Source organism: Branchiostoma lanceolatum, chromosome 1 (genome assembly GCF_035083965.1).
Source record: "Branchiostoma lanceolatum isolate klBraLanc5 chromosome 1, klBraLanc5.hap2, whole genome shotgun sequence".
Taxonomy (NCBI): domain Eukaryota; kingdom Metazoa; phylum Chordata; class Leptocardii; order Amphioxiformes; family Branchiostomatidae; genus Branchiostoma; species Branchiostoma lanceolatum.
This window is the reverse complement of record NC_089722.1, coordinates 18,004,410-18,025,498: the sequence shown is the minus strand read 5'-3', so window position 1 is coordinate 18,025,498 and position 21,089 is coordinate 18,004,410. Positions and strand designations below refer to the sequence as shown.

General features: G+C 45.6%; 1 protein-coding gene across 1 annotated transcript in view; it reads right to left on the bottom strand.

The window, feature by feature from the left end:
• The window catches only part of LOC136439024 (metabotropic glutamate receptor 3-like), a 155,920-nt gene extending 149,812 nt beyond the window's left edge, over window positions 1-6,108 (bottom strand). The window contains exon 1 of the mRNA XM_066434146.1: window positions 5,839-6,108. The gene's annotated coding sequence lies outside the window, so the exon portion shown is untranslated. The remainder of the gene's footprint in view (window positions 1-5,838) is intronic.
• Between the last annotated feature and the right edge of the window lie 14,981 nt (window positions 6,109-21,089).

The window sequence follows — 21,089 nt, the reverse complement described above, 5'->3', positions numbered from 1 at the left end:
CCTCCCGAAGGTTACTGCTAGACGGTCAATTTTACGATTGCCTGGCTGTACGGACTAATTTGATTGGGTATTCCGGGCGTGCATCACTTGAGAGAACACGGAGGAGGGAAGGGGTTGCGATAGCGATCGTGTGCGTTGTTTTTACTCCACTACTCTCCAAGCAGAGCTTCGGCTCTGGCTGGTTTTTGGCGTGTTTTCGGGCGTTTTTGTCGGACTTTTGTCTCGTTTTCCTTACTTCGCCAAGCAAAGTTTGCCTTGGCGACATTGAAAAAAACGGGACAAAAAAGAAAACCTGACAAAAGCGCCTACAAACACGTCAAAAACCAACCAGAGCCGAAGCTCTGCTCGGAGAGTAGTAATTATAAGTAGTCCGCTTGGATTTGTGTCGAAGGACAACAAGACATTTTTGTCGGGCCTTTATCTCGTTTTTCTTACGTCGCCAAGCAAAGTTTGCCTTGTGAAAAAAACGGGATAAAATAGAAAGCCTGAAAAAAAAACGCCTTAAAACACGTCAAAAACCAGCCAGAGGCGAAGCTCTGTTTAGAGAGTAGTAAGTAGTTCGCTTGGATTTGTGTCGAAGGACAACAAGCGCTCAAGAATGTGATGTTATCTACAATGTTCACTCACCGTGTAAGACAAGTCACTGTGTTCAAAGTATAAACAAGTAGCATCTGCCATAAGAAAACGGGGTCTCGGCAGCAACATGAACTACTGCAGGGGCCAGTTTTGATTACAAGCGGGAAACAAAGTCGTAAGAATCACTGTGTCGTGTAATGTGACACAAAGACTCGGCCGTTAAGAAAGTATATGCCATAATCCTATGCAAACTGCTGATTGGGAATCAATATCATAAAAGTTTGCTAGAAACCTACTCGGTCTGGTTGATTGGTTTATCAAGACAAGGTCCATACATGTAGGTTGAATTTCATAAGCTAACCTTCAAATACCGCAGGAAATTTGCATCCAGCGAAGGCCATGGCATTAAGGGGTTCAGACCCGCGTTTCTTGCATGAACGCTTCGATACTTCTAAAGCGAGTGGTATGCAAAGGTATGAAAATTCTGCCATGTGCACAAATTCACTGCGTACTCATCGTTCAACTACGCAAGTTAGTATATTCCTAAGGGTTCGATTACATTCACAGTATACGATAGTCTTACGATTGTAGCAAACTTAAGGCACTTTTTGGACGGTCGTCTATGTGTCGTGACTCTGTCTTGTGAAGAGAGGGTTGCCATTGATTCTTTCCCTGCAGAAAATCCTACGACAAGGAAATCGCACGAATAAATGTGACCATGTCTAAAGGCCTATACTTCAAGAACAATCTTACCTTAGAAGACAACGCTGTCTTCACGTACGGTAGTTATACTAAAGGTAACCAGAGGCCCACTCCACTAGTACTACATCCGGGGTACGCGTGCATGTATGTGACACGGCGGGCTAAACTTTGGGGGATCTCTTACATCCGGGACCTTCACAACATCTGAACTACATGCTACCCGTGAGCTTTTGGGTCCGACAACGTGACAATAATATCTATTGAGGGAGAAACACTGAACTTTGACGAGAGAGAGAGAGAGAGAGAGAGAGAGAGAGAGAGAGGAGAGAGAGAGAAGCTTCTGAAACGCTAAATTGATATGAATGACATAAATCCAGCGGTATGATTAATTATTGAGTAACATACAGGTCGCAAACTTTTTCTGTCATCCGTAAATGGCATAAACTTCCAAGTCCAACGGAAGGGCAGTACTTGTTGAACAGTTTTAACACTGAAATATGACCCGCTTTAAATAAATGCCATAAATCCAGCGGTAGAATTCTTGACTAACATGTAGATTGCAACCTTTTTTTGTCATGCGTAAACTTCCCGGTTCATCGGAAGTACAGTACTTGTTGAAGAGTTTTTTTTGTTTTTTTTCATCGAAATATGACCCGCTTCCAATTTGATATAAATGACAGAAATCCAGTGGCAGAATTCTTGACGAACAGACAGGTCACAAACTTTTTTGTCATGCGTAAACTTTCCGGTCCAACGGAAGTGCAGTGATGTTGAAGAGTTTTACCACCGAAACATGACCCGCTTCCAAATTGAGATAAACGACACTACGGGATATCCGGCTGCGGAATATTGTTTGACGAGCGGGTAGGAACATCGCAACAGACGAGAAAATCAATTAAAATTATGATGCGACTTCCGCTCAATTAGGTCGAGTCATGTGTCACGCGACCCGATGTACGGCAAGTCGGGTGTGCCGTCAAATAATTGCCACCTGCCAAATAATTGTACGTTCACTGCTTGGGGGTTTCCAGTATGCTCGAGAGGAGAAAACTGCGTCGTGGTGATTTTCAAGCTGAAGTCTGAGTGAATTATGGAAGGAGTGCTATGTACATGGAGACTAAACCTCACTCTAACGCAACCCTAGCTCTAATCCTACCCCAAACTATAACACCAGCCCTAACCCTAACTCTACACAGGCACAGTATTTCATCTGTCGATGATTATTTTGCAAGGCAATTATTGAGCGTGACACCGGGCCGGGTGTGACACCTCATATCGATCCTGACGGCACGCTCATGACCACTTCCGCTGGTGTGAGCATCAAACCCGGGATAAAAGGTTTAAATCGGCACCAAACTCAGTTACCGGGACTTTGGGGACTCGGGGTCACCCAGCTCTCTCTAGGTTTGCCATGTTTTCACGCAAAGGAGCCCAGGTGCGATGATATCTGTACAATAGCAGATTTGTTTCTAGCGTGGGACGACAGGCATGATGAGGGGTGCGTGAAATAGGATGGGACCGCCAGACTCACGAGGGACAGGCGTGTGTTTTTTAAGCAAATCTCTCGGCGACTTCCCAGCTCTAAATCTGCTCGCGTTGCGCTGTACATATTATGCGAGTAAAATTTGCTATTGTATGATATGGCAAGAATCAAGCCTCCGATTCAGACTCCTCCCGGCTGTTTTCTTTCTCAAATTATTGTTTTCATACTATTACATTATTTCTTATTTCTGGCCGGCCAACAACAAGAAAAAATAATAAATAGTAAAACTAGAACTTAGAAAATGAAAACAGCCGGAAGGAGTCTGCAACGGAGGCTAGCAAGAATCAACATGTTTCCTGTAATGGATTTCTCGCTTATGTTAGATATTACCACAGAATAGAATATATCATTGCACAAAACTATGGAGAAATTGAGAAACATCTAATTAAGTGGGGGACACTATGTCATAAATTGTTAGATTAGTGGACTAAGAAAAGTTGCAAATTGTTAATTATTTTCGAGTTGCTTTTGTATTCGCATGTACATGTATCTGTAACTTTCATTGTTGTTGGGAAATCTGAATAAAGATTTTAAAAAACATGTTTCTTTATTACGTAATAATATCTCTCATAAATAAATCAAATCAAATCAATAATATCTCTTGGGAAGAAGGTCTCCTTTTGTTCTTATTTCTGATGATGTATTTGGAGCATGCTGACTATTACGTTTATTTGTTTGTTTGAACCTTTATTTATTCATGAGAAGCTCAAATCGGCCGGTAGGTCATGAGGGAATAGTTCTCACAGGAAGGCAGGTTAGGCTAAGATCCTCGGAATAGAACCTCTGCAAATTAGCAATCGACAGTGCGAGCGTTGTGAGAGCATAGAAGGGTTGTGTCTCTGCCAAGATTGAGTTAGATTAGTGCATTCGGTCAGGTGGAACAACCTACGTGTAGTGAACACAAGACAAGTGTAAAATTAATTAAGTTGGGTGGAAATGAGTTGTGGAAGCAACTTGCTGAGGCTTAAGTGACCTTAAGTAACATAGCCTACCCGGACAAGTGTCGCCGTGTGTGTAGTAATGCGAAGATTATTGATGTTTAATATTTTATCCCAGTCCCCTAAATTAAGTCCCAAAAATCGAGGTCCATTTCAATGACGTCACCATATCACGTGATAATTCCTAAAAAGCTGGACATTTGACATTGTTATCATGCATAATTATAAAGTAGAGGAATTAACCTTTTCAAAAAAGTGAGTCACCCTTTGTCCCTCTGTTTGGTACCAAATTGCTATTTTGAGGGACCTGGCCCATGGACTAGTACGACCTGAATTCCCAGTTGCGACCAAGGAATTCCCAGCCGCCGTTAAGAACACGATACAACAACTAGTAACTGCAAAATGAAGCTGGGTAGAAATAAGTTGTCGTAGAAGCAACTCACTGTCTACCGGACTCGTGTTGCCGTGTGTGTAGCAATACGTAGTACAGCAGTGCGACCTGAATTCCCAGTCGCGGCCAAGGAAACGATACGAATTCTCCCAGTTGTCGCTAAGAACACGATAAAACAACTGCAAATGAAGCTAGCTGAAAACGAGTTGTCGTGTAAATAACTGAGTAGCTTTCTCCACAGGAACGAGTGTTGTCGTGTGTGTAGTATGTGGTGCAAGGGAGTTAAGATATCAATACGACATAAATACGCAGTTGCGGCCAAGAACACGATGCAACCACTGCAAAATGAAGCTGGGTGGAAATGAATTGTCGTGAAGTAACTGGGGGTTAAGTAACTAAGTCCACCGGGACGTGTGTAGTGTAAGGAGTTAACATATGATATTAATACGACCTAAATTCCCAGCTGTGGCCATGACGTACCGCCTAGAGTTGTCAATGCAAAAATGTGATATAATGTTTATATACTTCTACGCAAATTAACCAGCAGAAAAATAGATTGCAGGTGTACTGAACATGGTAACACATGTTATGCTCACACAACAAACAAACAAATCTACAATTACCTAAAATACTTTAAGGGGTAAAAAAACTCATCTACTCTCTCATTTAAAGACCTTCTCACGAGTCAAAAATCACAAAATGACATTCATAGCCTCTTAGCTAGTCTTAAGTTATCTTTTGTATCAATATGAACAAGTAGATAAACAAGCAAACAAACAGACAAATATAGATTAAACAACGGCACAAAAATGTCACTTTCGTTGCACCTTAAATATGTATGTCAGGTATTCACTGTCATATTCATCTCCCTCAAACATTTTATACTCATTCACAAAATAATGAAATTTCGACAAAACATCCCCTGAAGTTCCGGACCGAGGTGCCTGGGGGCCCAAACCTTCTTCCTGATATCAAAAGTGCCACCAGAAAATCAGAACCACAGCATGTCCGAGACAAAAGATACCAAGGAAAGTCGCCAGTAGGCCCATACATGACCTTGGTCTTCCCAAGATCTACTTGCATACCAAATATCATCACATTATTCATCCAGACCTTATTGAGTTATTCTACCACAAATATTTGGAAACACGCACACAGATACATACACACAGATACCCCCAAAACAATCATGACTAGTACCTCCGTTTTTCATGTAGTTAAAAAAGCAATGAAAACATCGCCTCTGTCAAGAAGGCATACATGATCCATGCCGGTAAAGTCATCTTGTTCGTCTCTCTGGTGCACTGTCGGGTTTTCACCATCCGTACAGTACAGTACAGTACAGTACAGTACAGTACAGTACAGTACAGTACAGTACAGTACAGATTGTACAGTACAGCTTAACGACCTGTGTGCTCCAGACACGCACGCACCAGACACTCGCGAGAATAGATCTAGAAGGTCATTACCACTCTCTCACCCGCCCACGGCACGCCTGGCCGACACCTTTAACCTGCTTTCATCAGATTTTCCCTCCACTACTCATCTCTGAGCAGCAGCAGCATCTTGTATGTGTCAGTGAGAGGCAAATCCCAGTCCGCTTCACCAAAGGTGGTGTGCGTGCGCAAGACGGTAGAAAACGAACACGCTGACACACCTCCGTGTTCAGATACGTGAAAACGACTTACCATTGTGGTCGGCGGCGCCTGCTATACCCCTTGGGGGACGAGCATTAGAGAACGGCCTTCCCTTCTAATGCCCGGGTGTTGCTAGGGTTCCTCTCTGTACGCTGCTGTCGGAAGATTCCGGCGCGCTGACACGATATCTGTGGAGCGGTGAACCGAAATGACTAGATTAGACTCTCTGGCAAGCGCCCGGCGAACGCCTCGGAGCGCCGCGAAACGTCCGCATCGGCGGGAGCATGAAGATGGATCGGCACGTCACACTCTCTATTCATTAGCCCCATTATCGATGGGAACGAGAGTGCACGGCTCTCTCGTGTTGTTGGCCCATCGGAGACTCGTGCCCCGGGGGTTTTCTCCCAGTCTTCGGGAGATCTCATTTGGTGCCAGGGCGGGGAAAATCGAAGAATATGCACATCCCTCAAAACTACTTTTTTTTTAGTTTTTCCGTTTTGTCCTTTTGTCGATGAAGAATTTGAGCGCATCAATCAAAACTCAGTTTTTGTTTCTTGTTCGTTACAACGTTTTATTTATTGTAGATCGGCCGTAGGTCGTCGTACGATTTTGATGATGTAGAATTTTCGAGCAGGACGAATCCGCCGACAAGAATCTCTTTTCCCTGACAAGACAGCCGGATTCTGTAGCGCACATGGACGGTTGTAACAAGAATGTACGACGATCGTACAACGTATATGACCCTAAGGTCACAGCAAGTGAACTCTATGAAATCCGCGCGCGGCTACTACACTACAGTCACTTTTTTGCACTTCTTGAGTACAAGAATAAAAGACTTGCTGGCTTTGATAACATGTTTTGTCGCTCCAGATCTTGTTAGAACGTTAATAACATCTATTTTGAAAATGTATGCATCTTGTTTTCCTTCGCCCAACTTGTTTTTTTCGCGCTCTCGCATTTGATTTGAAGTCTTCAGGGGATGTCATACATAAAGGTTACTTGCTGTGGCTAACTCTGAAGACACAGCGGCACACTATGATACTTACGCTATTCCCAGCGGTGCCTGGTCGCCATCTTTAATTTTCGCGCTTCGCGCAATGTTCCATGGGAAATTTCCGACTTCTCACGCAATTTCACGCGAGAATGTCACGGCGAGATCAAAACATAAGCACATTGCCGGGGCCGAAACATGGCAGTCGTCTGATATTCGCGTTTCGCCCGTGGCTGACGCGTCACGAGACTCAACATGACTTAGGCCCATATTCCATCAGAAGGCGAACGCGCTGCACGACTTTACTTTCGATTTCATAATTGAAATATCATGCCAGATGTAGAAGAATGACTAAAAAGACAACACAACACACGAAGTGCAAAAATATTCTTTTTTTTTGGTATATGAAATTCGTTGAGCGATCTCTTAAATCGCTTGGTAGGTGTAATGTATAACTTTTATTTCATAATTTGAATATCATTCCAAAAGGTAAAACTATGATTGAAAAGACAACAAAACGCACAAAAAGATTATATCTTTTACATATGAAAATCGTTGAGCGTCCTGTTGAATCGCTTGGTACGCGAAATGTGTGACATTTGACTTCATAATTGAGATGTGCAAATGTAAAAATATGACTGAAAAGACAACAAACTCCACAAAAAGATTATCTTTTTTACATATGAAATTCGTTGAGCGATCTGTTGAATCGCTTGGTACGTGTAATGTGTGACTTTTGACTTCATAATTGAGATATGCAAATGTAAAAATATGACTGAAAAGACAACAAACTCCACAAAAATATTATCCTTTTTAGCAAGTCTACGAAAACCACGCTTGTTTTGTTGCTTGATGTGTTTCCGTGCACGTGAATCATGCCAAATAAAGTGTTTCGAAATTAGCATTGGTTCGTTTGCTAATCAGTATTTTGGATAAATTTCAGTGAATAGTCCGGAAAAATACTACGTTTTAAAATCGCAAGTAAGTCGGTTTCCAGTGCCGAAGCTTGTCTCAGCACTCGGTTTCCAGTGATGACGTTGAGTTCTTCAGTGCTGAACTCCACTCAGCACTGGTTTTCCAGTGCTGAAATAAACTCAGCACTGGTTTTCCAGTGCTGAAGCCACTTTCCGCACTGGAACCGAGTGCTGAAAAGGAGAGCGTGGTTTTCGTAGTTTTGCTCCTTTTTACATATGAAATTCGTTGAGCGATCTGCCCAATCGCTCGGTCGCAGCGGGGTCGTCGCCCCCGTGGAATGTCGGTGTTAGGGCCCTGTCACACTTGTGCGTATATTCAAGTGCGCATGAGTTCTGCAGTAACATTTTTTGGGGGGGGTTAAGTAAATTTTGCGGTGAGGAAGTTGTTTTTCCCCCTGACCCACCGTAGAACAGTCTAGTTATCAAACCAAAGAAATGACTTCTTCGGCTGGAAATTTAAACTAAAGCAAAAACATGTTAATACGTAACTCATGCGGGCTTGTATATACGTACACGTGTGACAGTGGCTTTACACCGTGGAATCGCTGCAGCCGTGGTGTGAGGTATGTCCACGTCAGCTGTAAGTGTGCGGAGTGAGGGATGGAGCAGTCTGAGGTGTGATTGCCTTCAGTCTACGTGCCCATTAGTGCCTACATTCAGCCGCTCTAAGGCAAGTACGCACTGGCTGGGATGGGCTATATATACAGTGTAGTGTGATGGGAACACATTGTTCTCCCACCATTGTGTCTGCTGTGCTGGGCAATGCAATAAAGAGGTTCATGCGCACCGAAATGGGCTGTGGGTAATATTTCAAAGGTGAAGGCCCCAAACAGAGACAAACCACGTCTTAGCATCACTGTCTGGACATGCGTAAAGCATGATGGAGACAGGAACTGTTTACAAGTCAGGGGCTTACACCTTTGACATGTTAACCTGCTCATACGCAGTTAGAACTATGAATCACTTTATAAAAAAAAACAGTTTGATGACAGAAAAATCTGATATTATGCTTCTGAGCAGTGGTAAATCACAATTTGGGGTTGAATTTGATATGCTGGAGAAATTTTTTTACACAGTGGACTGGGATCCTTTCCAGCAGGGTGCATGTCCGGTGAGCGACACAGCCGGGCTTCGAACTCACGGATTCTTGGTTCAGAGGCAGGGTCACTAACCTCAGGACTACGCACACTACGTGTTTCTAGCCATCGTTAGTGACTTAATACAACCGTTCTAACGCAAGAGCGCCTCGGGTGGGATTGGTTATACAGTCTAGGTGATGAGACCGCCATTCTACCACATTTAAGCTGCTGTGCCGGGTCGTTCAATAAAAGAAACGGGTTTCTTAAGTGCCAATGTGACATCGCTATATATGTAGGTGGAATCCATCCAATTGAACTGAAGCTTCATGTCTCTATGTACTTCGTTATGGCTGCAATTGAAGTCACTCTGAAAGTTAGTCTAGCACTAAGAGTAAGTTTCGAAAATGTGGTTCGTTTCAAGTCGACGCTTATGATACCTGGTCCGTTTGTAGGTAAAAGTAGTCCCAGAGCCTTTTTGAGGGCCGTAAAGGCAGTGGGCTGTTATCCAATGTGTCTAGGGCATGATACTGGAAGACAGAGGCCAACCCTCTCCTTTTACATCCACCTTTTACCTCCCCAACCGAAGTCAGGTACCCATTTTACACTTTGATGTACGCTCGTGTAATGCCTTCCTGGATGACACAACGTCTAGCAAGGCCAGGAATCATCCAACCGGTGGACTCTCGATCTCGTCTCCGCTAACATAGCCATTCGACACCACTAGTTTGTACATGTAAAATATCGCCAGCTAATGCATTTTATAAAAGAGACTGACACGAAAGAATTGTGGCATCTCTCCGTCAATAATCCAGCCAACTAAGCAATGGAACTAACTAATCAAACTACACGCGCGCGCGCGCACACACACACACACACACACACACACACACACACACACACACACACACACACACACACAGCCAGAATCAGGACTCACCTTGCCTAGTCGCTCTGATGCACTATCATCCATAATCACCGTTCAGAATTACGAACCAGAAGGCTTCTCTGGCTCTTCGCCAAGCCGGACGAGTTGCCTGTGTGACAGGTACAACCCTCGGGGGCCTTCCCGTTCCTTACGATGTCTATGACGAGTGGTGCCGTCTATTGAGACTGGCGCTGTCCTATAACCTAAGATTGATGTTCTTCATTCCCAGCGCGATTCGTCGGTGATGAAATGGGCATATTGTCTCCCCCGGCCGATAAAACCGCGCCATCGGCGACGCAAATACAGAAAGGGGTATCTTTAACCTGTCGCCCTGCTGCCGAAATGACGAGCGATAGCCTGTATAGAAACTACTCATCATCATAAACAGCGTGCTGAGAGGATTACAGCCGCTAAGTATGACAAAGGGCCGCTGTCGGGGATAACAAAACAGTCTATTGACGAGATACAGACGCGAGGTCGCTGCGTTACGGCCTCCGTCTATATAACAGCTACCTGAATGGCCGCAGAATACAACAGCGTTTCCCCTCACATAGAAACCAGGGAGAAGTTTACGACGGAGGTTATCAACATGTGATGGGAAGGGGGTTCGTAATCTCCAAACAGATCTAGGGAGGGAGGGTCGGAACGTTTTCATTCTGTTGGCTGCTTTCCTCTTCTGACAAATAGCCCTCACAAGGAAACATGTCGTTTCGACTGTCTGCAAATTTTTGATCGGGGGTTGCTTTTGGGAACAAGGTAATCAGAGATGGCAATACTTCACACCCTCTCCAGTTACCTATCCTGTTTCACAACTCTTCCAGCCCCGTAGACAAAGTCAGCAGAATAACGCGGATGTGCATGTATGGTAAGACTACACGGTGTATGCTGGGAACCACAGAAACGCAGACGGAAGGAAAGACGGACAGGCAGGCAGGCAGGCAGGCAGACAGACAGACAGGCAGACAAGGCAGACAGACAGACAGACAGCGAAGACAGAAAGACAAACAGGAAAACAGACAGAAAAAGAGACAGAGAGCGAGGGGGACAGACAGACAGACATTTGGACAGACAGTCAGACAGTCAGACCGTCAGACCGTCAGACAGACAGACAGACAGACAGTTAGGCAGTCAGACAGCCAGACCGTCAGACAGACAGACAGACAGACAGACAGACAGACAGTCAGGCAGTCAGACAGTCAGACCGTCAGACAGACAGACAAACAGGCAAACAGACCGTACAGACAGACAGACAGACAGACAGACAGATAAGCAGAGCCCAGACAAACTGATATGCCAAGCCAAGCCAAAAACAATCCTTCACTCTCTTAGGGAGCAAAGAAACGTAATGATTTTTGAGAGATCGCACACAGGGACACGATAAGCCGTATCGGAGACTCGCTTTCGCACCATCTGTCACGGTGTCGGACTGATCTGGTTAATACGGCTAATACGGCACTGACCCCGCGGACCGAGGATGGATCGCGCCCGCCCAGGAAGGTTCAATAACGCCGAGAGGCGGTGACGGACGACTTCAGTCGACTTTGCTATAACATGTCTGAACTTGGAGTAGAGATGAGAAGTGGGTTGGGAGATATTCTTTAAGCAGAGGTTTCGATGTGGTGAGGCATGCTAATAGTGGCCGTGCGATTTTTCGTCTGCCTCCGCTCTGTGTTAGGGACAAAGAAGTTATTGATACTTAAGGCAAAGCGGTCGAACCTCAGACTGAGGACGAAGCATAACACTTTTTCGTTAGCTAGTAGTGCAATGTGGCTTCTCTACATGTACGTTTTAGCCAAGCACAGCTGGTCACCCCTAGTACTCTTTTCGATAAGTGTGTTGGGTTCTTTTACGTGCAGAGGACTGGCGCTTGAGGCTTGTGCCTGAAGCTTCCTCATACACGGGGCCCCCGGCTTTACGTCACCACCCGAAATGACGAATGCAATCCCTTACAACATGTCCGATCTGGGGCCGACCCTAGGATCGAACTCCGGCCCACAGATCCACAGAATCTGATCCATATGGCCAAACAGCGGGGTTGTATTACCGCCTGCGCCACGGGGACTTATTTCAAATGAACTATCATCATAAGGAGACATTGACAGATGAGACAGAAATAATCTCTTTACAAGAAGGTGTATAGAAAAGGATCATCTCTGAGAAGATTATGTCTCGGGCATGTAGACACTGCCATTATCATCATTATTATTCATTTCATGAGATATCGAAAGCAGATACACTGTCATCTTTGATGAAGATAAATTGATTTCACTGAATCAATATAGATGATATGGAAGCTAGAGAAAGACACAGCTGGATCAATAAGGAAAATTCCCAATATATGGAATGAAATGCGCAATTCGCAATGAAGTGATATCATGCGATTCGACTGGGTCGATTCAATAGCTGATTAGTCTTGCTCAGAAATATCAATAGCTGCCCCCCCCCCCCCACCATCTTATAAGACCACCCTCGGTGTTAAGGTTTTATAAGGAGTCAGGGTTAGGGTTGAGAGGATCATGGACATCCTGTCAATAATGCCAACAGAATTACTATTGGCAAGAACATCAATAGTACAAAAAAAGTTCTTATCGTCAGGAACATCCTGTCAATAGTACAAACGATTCTTATTGACAGGAACATCCTGTCAATAGTGCAAAAAATGTTACTGACAGGAACACCCTATCAATAGCGCAAAAAGTTCTTATCGACAGAGACATCCTGTCAATAGTGCCAAAAACGTTACTGACAGAGACATCCTGTCAATAGTGCAAAAAGTTCTTATTGACAGAAACATCCTGTCAGTAGTGCAAAAAGGTCTTCTTGACAGGAACATCCTGTCAGTAGTGCAAAAAGTTCTTATTGACAGGAACATCCTGCCAATAGCCGCCGTCTACAATCATATCATAAAGTAATCAATACCCTGGGATGAGAAAACGGGTATGATGAATTCTCAAATAAGATAAAATCTCCCACAGTAAGAGTCCTCACCAAAGGCTACAACCCCTGTCAGAACCCAGGCTAATAGACTTACTCATCCACACCTCCACTGCGTCTTGCGACAGACCAAGCGACAAATAAACTGCCGACACCCTAATCCCCGTGTAAAAGGTAATCATAACTCCATCAGTGTATCGGACATAAAACTTATCCCTTCTCCCCTCGCGACGATCATTCTCTACAAATCATCGCGTTTATCTCTCCCAGATATCTTCCCCCCATCACCCCACCAACTGTAAAACAGAATCCGCTGGATTTATCCGGGCCAATTTACTGCGTAGTTCTAACCAACCCCATTTCCTTCTGCAAAGCCTCAGAAGGGACTAGTTTAGAAGTAAAGGGTGGGTCTCTGCCGTCTGCTATAGCTTTAACACAAGTTAATAAGATGGGGAGGTGATCCCTAGCATCCTACTGCTTGCGCCGGAAGATTTATTATACCAACGATCATGAATTATTAAAGAAGGAAAGATGTTTTAATAATTCATCCGCCAGGGGTGTGAAGCGGCGCTCCCGTGGGACCGGTGCCCCGGGCACTGAGTGACGAGTACTCCGCGTGGAGGTCTGTCGGCTAAAACTTCGGCTTTTCTTTATTACTGCAGAAGGCTAGGGGGTGAGAATGTCTGGTATCATGGCAGCGATTCGGGAACTGTGCGTGGTTCAAGGTGTTGGCAAGTACCTAGAAATGGCGGTCCGCTAGGGGATGTCTAGCAGTAGGTGTTGCCAACCTCCCTTTCGACTAGAGGCTGCGACCGCTGATCAAACCTAGATTTTAAAGATAGCTCAACGAATTTGAGAGATAAAAAACGCTTTGCGTGTCTTGTTCTTTTTTAAATGATACCTTTACATCTGGAATCATATTACAAGAAGGAAATAAATGGTCACAAAAATCAAATTTCGTTCACCGCACAGTGCCTGTAAAAGAAGAATTATGTAAGAAATTGGGGATGGCAACGACTTAAATATGTAGGGAGAAATTAGATTATGGTTCTATTGAGTATTCCGGATACGTTCCATTATCTTCGTGGCTGCTTGAAAGACGTAATAGGGACGGTCTTGTTATCGGATTGTCGAGTTATGGTTTGTCTTGTACTGTTTTGAATTGATATTTTGTGTTGTGTTTGGCGTAGGAACGTTCTGCAAAACTGTATCAGCACGACGTTGTTACGTCTATGTACGGACGTTTCATTTTCGGTGTGTCTGGATGTTTGTGTTCTTGTGTGTCCGTACACTAAGAGTTGACAGGAAGTTAGGTTAAAGGTCCTAGGAAAGGTTTTCTCGTTTCCTGTCTTCAATTTCCTGCTATATGCACGTTTGCTTCCTTATAGGAGCCAGTGGGATAAATATTTTAGGCAGAATCAACGAGAAATTCACAATAACAAATCAAAAAGAAATTGAAAAATATCTATATATATCATGTTGGTATGAGATCTTCGATTTCTCTATCCGGGAGAAAACCTAGCAGGCAAGATCTAGACAAAAATATTTCCCTGAGACGGGGTTCTCTCCAGTCGTCGCATTCGTCATGCAAAGTGGCAGTATCTGCTTTGTATCCCTATTGCGTCGCGTTAAGTGTCTAAAAGCATTCCCTGCACGTAACAGAGTGGCGGTTGCTATCTCTCTGGTTCCGTAGTGCAACTACCAGTTGGTAACATGGAAGATCAACTGTGCTGATGTTAGAACGATAGGTACACGTAGGAATCGCTAGCGAAGTAGCATGTATAGCATCCGTAGAGCTAGGTTTCTGGTTGACAAAAAAATGGCTGGAACAACAGTTGCATTGATAATATAGTACTTGATTAAATGATAGATAGAACTAATAGGATGATACGTTGATGAAGGTTAGACATTCAGATAATAAGATACGTCAAAAATGGTTATTCAAGAAACTGGATAAGATTTTGAAACAGTCAGACGTTTCAGACAGCATCCGCTGTCTTTCGTCAGTGACTAATGATAGGACTGGGAAACCAGTTTTTTTTTAATACCAAAATAGGATGATAGATTTAGAGTCTGAATGTATATCAAGTGCACTTTTACATTTGTTTGATGATATGCAGATATATCTGTTACTTGTCACGTATTATTGTAAGTAGGGAGGCATTTTTTGTGGTCTTTTGTGATATATCTGTTCTTCTTTTGTTATGACATAAGCATTTTGTTATAGTCTGAACAAATTATGTTTAAACTGTTCAGGTTTTTACATTCTTAGAATGTGCCTGGGCCAATTGTTAAGGTCGATTTATGAGGAGTACAATTTTTACGGAGACAGAAGGCAAGAAAGTGGTGTATGTCTCAATACTTGTCTCACGAGCTTCGTGAAACTAAGAGAAATCCTTTCTATCCCTTACCTCTGGTCCTAAAGTAAATACATAAGCAAAACTCAGGGGCAAATTTGTTGCTACAACAGTCATCTATGTGGCCTTGGGCGATCGTTGAGCGACCGTTCAGCAACCAAAATTGGATTTTCGTAACCCTTGATTTCAAAACTGGAATATGATGCAAGATGTAAAAGTATGATTTAAAAGACAACAAAACACACAAAAAAACGTTTCAAAAACCGTTCTTTATGTTGTCGCTGCCTCCAATGGAAATGTGGTGTAAGACATTTCCACCCCCTGATTAGCTGAAAAAGCCTCGGCGGTTTGAGAGGAAGTGTTTTGAAACCGTCACAACACGCTCCTGACGACAGGACGGATCGATCGACAAGCAATCAATATAATAGTTTGATGGATGCCTGTATGGACATGTGCGGAAGGAAACGGATGATGAATGAAGGAATTAATGATTTATCAAGGTTCCAGGCTGTCTTATTTTCAGCTTTAAGAGGTCAGAAACTTTTAATCCTAATATACCTTTCCGTGGATAAAGATACGTCCAAATAAAAGAGGAAAATTATAAGACGTAAGTCATGTTTTCGATTCAAAAAAATGTAGACCAGCATGCTAGCAAAGCTCCACTTTTTCGACACGGCTCCTGTCAACGTCGTAGAAACCATTTAGGCAAAAGCAAATGAAGTCCCTTAGCCCTGTTAACTTTCAAGAAACCATTTAGGTAAAGGTAAATCAAGCCCATTTCAAGCCGTTCGGGCAGTGAGTTGTTATCCACTGTGTCTAGGGCATGTTATTGCAAGGCGGAGCCCAACCCTCTCCTTCCACCGCCTTTTACCTCCCTAGCTGAAATCAGGTACCCATCTTTACACCTGGGTGGAGTGAGGAAAGTCGTGTAAACTGCCTTCCCAAGTACACAACGTCCAGCCCGAGGAACGCCAGGAATCGAACCCGTGATCTCTCGATCTCGCGTCCATTAGCCTAGCCACCCGACCACGAAAGCATTAACTGACATATAAAGTAACACATATTTATGCCATTTTCTTTCAAATTAAAACAATAACGATATGAAGATATCAAATATGTTCTATGAGGCGTTTGGAGAGTATAGTGTGTTAAGAAAGGCTTTTTTTAAATGAAATTGAGCCATTTTGTTAACTATTAAGACTACCTCATGATCCGTCTTTACTTTGTGGAGTGTAAAAATGTTCGTAGCCGTAATCCCGCCTTTTATTTGGATTTATGGAGCGAGACCGAACTTTTAGCTGCCGTGACTTTTGACATTTCGCGAGAGGAGGGGAAAAACGAGCTTGTCTGGTCAAAACACATAAACGGGCCCATTTTTTCTTGACTTACGGTCCGGATTAGTCGATTAACATTACTGGTGGCTCTTTGGGGTGGATCAATTCATGACGCGTTCCATCACTTATCCTGTTCTACAACTACTGTAAATACAGAAATGTTCGCGGTGGTTTTATGTTCGCGGTTTTCGCGGTGACTGTTTCACCGCGAATATGTTTGTCCAATACTGTAGCAGTACGTGACTATAGCGCTGCCGTAAACTCAAAACCACCGGGAACACTCCCTTTTCGCCTTAGCGCGAAATAAAAACCACGCGAACTTAAATGCATTTACAGTATCCCTTATGGCCGCGGGTATTAGCAGAGCTGAATGACTCGCGCGGAAGTTAGAATATTAGCACCGTGAAAACTTTCAGCAGCAACGCCATGCGTTTACGTTTCCACTAGACGGCATGCGCCGAGCGACCGTACAGCGACCAAAATTGGATTTGTATTACCCTTGATTTCATTATTGGAATATGGTGCAATATCTATATGATTTAAAAGATGATGAAACACAAAAAGTTGTGTTCTTTGACAATCCAGTGGGTGTGTTTGCGTATGTATGTGTGTGTGAATATACGTGCGTGTGTGTCTGTGTGTATGTATATGTGTGTGTGTGTGTATGTGTTTATGTGTGTTTTTGTATGTTTATGGATGTGTGTGTTAGCCTGTGTCTGTGTGTGCCTTCATAGCTGATTAGCTCCTATAGCCGACCCAAGTAGTCGGTGACAGGCTAGGAAAAAGAGCTTCATCACAGTATAGCACCTTTCCATCTCTTTCATCACGATTCCCACATGTATATGACTACCCCCATTTACAAAGACAACTCAGGGTCTCTAATGTACTCTCACAGCTAATTCGGTTCCACCTCGGCTCGGCTTTAAAGGCTCTTTCCATAATTACCAACATCTTGATTCCTCTGAAAATGTGTTCTTCGCTTCTACTGATGGCCCATTTGTTCAATCAGTTTGTCCAACCGCGAAACATTATTCCCCCATTTGAGTCGCACCGGGAATTATATGAACAGACCTAACGTCTCCTCCGCTGTGTATAAACACCGATTCTCTCGTCTGGGGCATTGGGTATGATTTGTGGGGCTCGTTTGGTGGGATATTCGCGCAAATACCACCGGTGCGTTGTGCACAGTTGTTCTATCATCGCGCGAAGCATCATGCCCATAATGGCCGGGCGTCATAATGTGGCACTATTAGTGATACTCACGTGGCTTGACGAAATGAGACAATCTTGTTAGGTTACATTACACAATATGGTCACAGAAGGAAAGTTTTTATTGCATCATAAGCTTGATGAGACCTTTTTAAGGACGTAACAACGGATTAGGTGATAATTGGTATTCTTGCCTGCGTGGCAGGTTGAAGTGACGTGTTCGCCTTTGTGAATCTTAAATAAAGGCATGACCTTGGCTATCGTATTCCGGGCCTCGCAACCATTCGTCTTGGAAACCAGTTGTCTTTATCACTTGCTATGTTATTCAGAGGCCAAATAGTTCTATGTATGCATGTGTGTTTCTGTGTGTGTTTATGTCTGTCTGTATGTATGTATGTGTGTGTGTGTTTATGTCTGTCTGTATGTGTGTGTGTGTTTGTGTGTGTTTGTGTTTGTGTGTGTGTTTGTGTGTGCATGTGTGTGTGTGCACGTGTGTGTGTGCGTGTGTGTGTGTGTGTGTGTGTGTGTGTGCGTGTGTGTGTATGTGTGTGTATGTGTGTGTGTGAATCTTAACATTGTTCAAGTTGGTGAATCCCACACAAGGACAAGCCAGACGCAATAAAAATGGAGGAGCAGAAATGATCTCATCGCTCACCGGGGCGGCCCAACCTCAGTCTTCATTACCCCGAGTCAAGCGCGGCCATCCCGGTGCCCTCAGAGCGCAGCGCGTGATTATGGACGACTCAACATCGGTCAGCCGGCAGCTCAATCAAGGCAGTTATACCGCGGGTAGGGCGGGAGATAGTACGGCCCGCTCCGGTACTATATTTACCGGGACAGGCGGGAGATATAGTACGGGCCACTCCGGTACTATAATAACCGGGACGGGCGGGAGATAGTACGGCCCGCTCCGGTACTATAATAGCCGGGACGGGCGGGAGATAGTACGGCCCGCTCCGGTACTATATTTACCGGGACAGGCGGGAGATATAGTACGGGCCGCTCCGGTACTATAATAACCGGGACGGGCGGGAGATAGTACGGCCCGCTCCGGTACTATAATAACCGGGACGGGCGGGAGATAGTACGGCCCGCTCCGGTACTATATTTACCGGGACAGGCGGGAGATAGTACGGCCCGCTCCGGTACTATATTTACCGGGACAGGCGGGAGATAGTACGGGCCCGCTCCGGTACTATAATAACCGGGACGGACGGGAGATAGTACGGCCCGCTCCGGTACTATATTTACCGGGACAGGCGGGAGATAGTACGGCCCGCTCCGGTACTATATTTACCAGGACAGGCGGGAGATAGTACGGGCCGCTCCGGTACTATAATAACCGGGACGGGCGGTAGATAGTACGGGCCGCTCCGGTACTATATTTACCGGGACAAAGGGGAGATAGTACGGGCCGCTCCGGTACTATATTTACCGGGACAAACGGGAGATAGTACGGGCCCGCTCCGGTACTATATTTACCGGGACAGGCCGGAGATAGTACGGGCCCGCTCCGGTACTATATTTACCAGGACAGGCGGGAGATAGTACGGGCCGCTCCGGTACTATAATAACCGGGACGGGCGGGAGATAGTACGGGCCGCTCCGGTACTATATTTACCGGGACAGGCGGGAGATAGTACGGGCCCGCTCCGGTACTATAATAACCGGGACGGACGGGAGATAGTACGGCCCGCTCCGGTACTATATTTACCAGGACAGGCGGGAGATAGTACGGGCCGCTCCGGTACTATAATAACCGGGACGGGCGGGAGATAGTACGGGCCGCTCCGGTACTATATTTACCGGGACAAAGGGGAGATAGTACGGGCCGCTCCGGTACTATATTTACCAGGACAGGCGGGAGATAGTACGGGCCGCTCCGGTACTATAATAACCGGGACGGGCGGGAGATAGTACGGGCCGCTCCGGTACTATATTTACCGGGACAAAGGGGAGATAGTACGGGCCGCTCCGGTACTATATTTACCGGGACAAACGGGAGATAGTACGGGCCGCTCCGGTACTATATTTACCGGGACAAACGGGAAATAGTACGGGCCCGCTCCGGTACTATATTTACCGGGACAGGCCGGAGATAGTACGGGCCCGCTCCGGTACTATATTTACCAGGACAGGCGGGAGATAGTACGGGCCGCTCCGGTACTATAATAACCGGGACGGGCGGGAGATAGTACGGGCCGCTCCGGTACTATATTTACCGGGACAGGCGGGAGATAGTACGGGCCCGCTCCGGTACTATAATAACCGGGACGGACGGGAGATAGTACGGCCCGCTCCGGTACTATATTTACCAGGACAGGCGGGAGATAGTACGGGCCGCTCCGGTACTATAATAACCGGGACGGGCGGGAGATAGTACGGGCCGCTCCGGTACTATATTTACCGGGACAAAGGGGAGATAGTACGGGCCGCTCCGGTACTATATTTACCAGGACAGGCGGGAGATAGTACGGGCCGCTCCGGTACTATAATAACCGGGACGGGCGGGAGATAGTACGGGCCGCTCCGGTACTATATTTACCGGGACAAAGGGGAGATAGTACGGGCCGCTCCGGTACTATATTTACCGGGACAAACGGGAGATAGTACGGGTCCGCTCCGGTACTATATTTACCGGGACAGGCCGGAGATAGTACGGGCCGCTCCGGTACTATATTTACCGGGACAGGCCGGAGATAGTACGGGCCCGCTCCGGTACTATATTTACCAGGACAGGCGGGAGATGGTACGGGCCGCTCCGGTACTACATTTACCGGGACAGGCGGGAGATAGTACGGGCCGCTCCGGTACGGTACTATATTTACCGGGACAAGCGGGAGATAGAACGAGCCCGCTCCGGTACTATTTTTACCAGGACAGGCGGGAGATAGTACGGGCCCGCTCCGGTACTATATTTACCGGGACAGGCGGGAGATAGTACGGGCCGCTCCGGTACTATATTTACTAGGACAAGTGGGAGATAGTACGGGCCGCTCCGGTACTATATTTACAGGGACAAACGGGATATAGTACGGGCCCGCTCCGGTACTACATTTACCGGGACAAACGAGAGATAGTACGGGCCGCTCCGGTACTACATTCACCGGGACAGGCGGGAGATAGTACGGGCCGCTCCGGTTCTATTTTTACCAGGACAGGCGGGAGATAGTACGGGCCGCTCCGGTACTACATTTACCGGGACAGGCGGGAGATAGTACGGGCCGCTCCGGTACTACATTTACCGGGACAAGCGGGAGATAGTACGGGCCCGCTCCGGTACTATATTTACCAGGACAGGCGGGAGATAGTACGGGCCGCTCCGGTACTATATGTACCGGGACAGGCCGGAGATAGTACGGGCCCGCTCCGGTACTACATTCACCAGGACAGGCGGGAGATAGTACGGGCCGCTCCGGTACTACATTTACCAGGACAGGCGGGAGATAGTACGGGCCGCTCCGGTACTATATGTACCGGGACAGGCCGGAGATAGTAC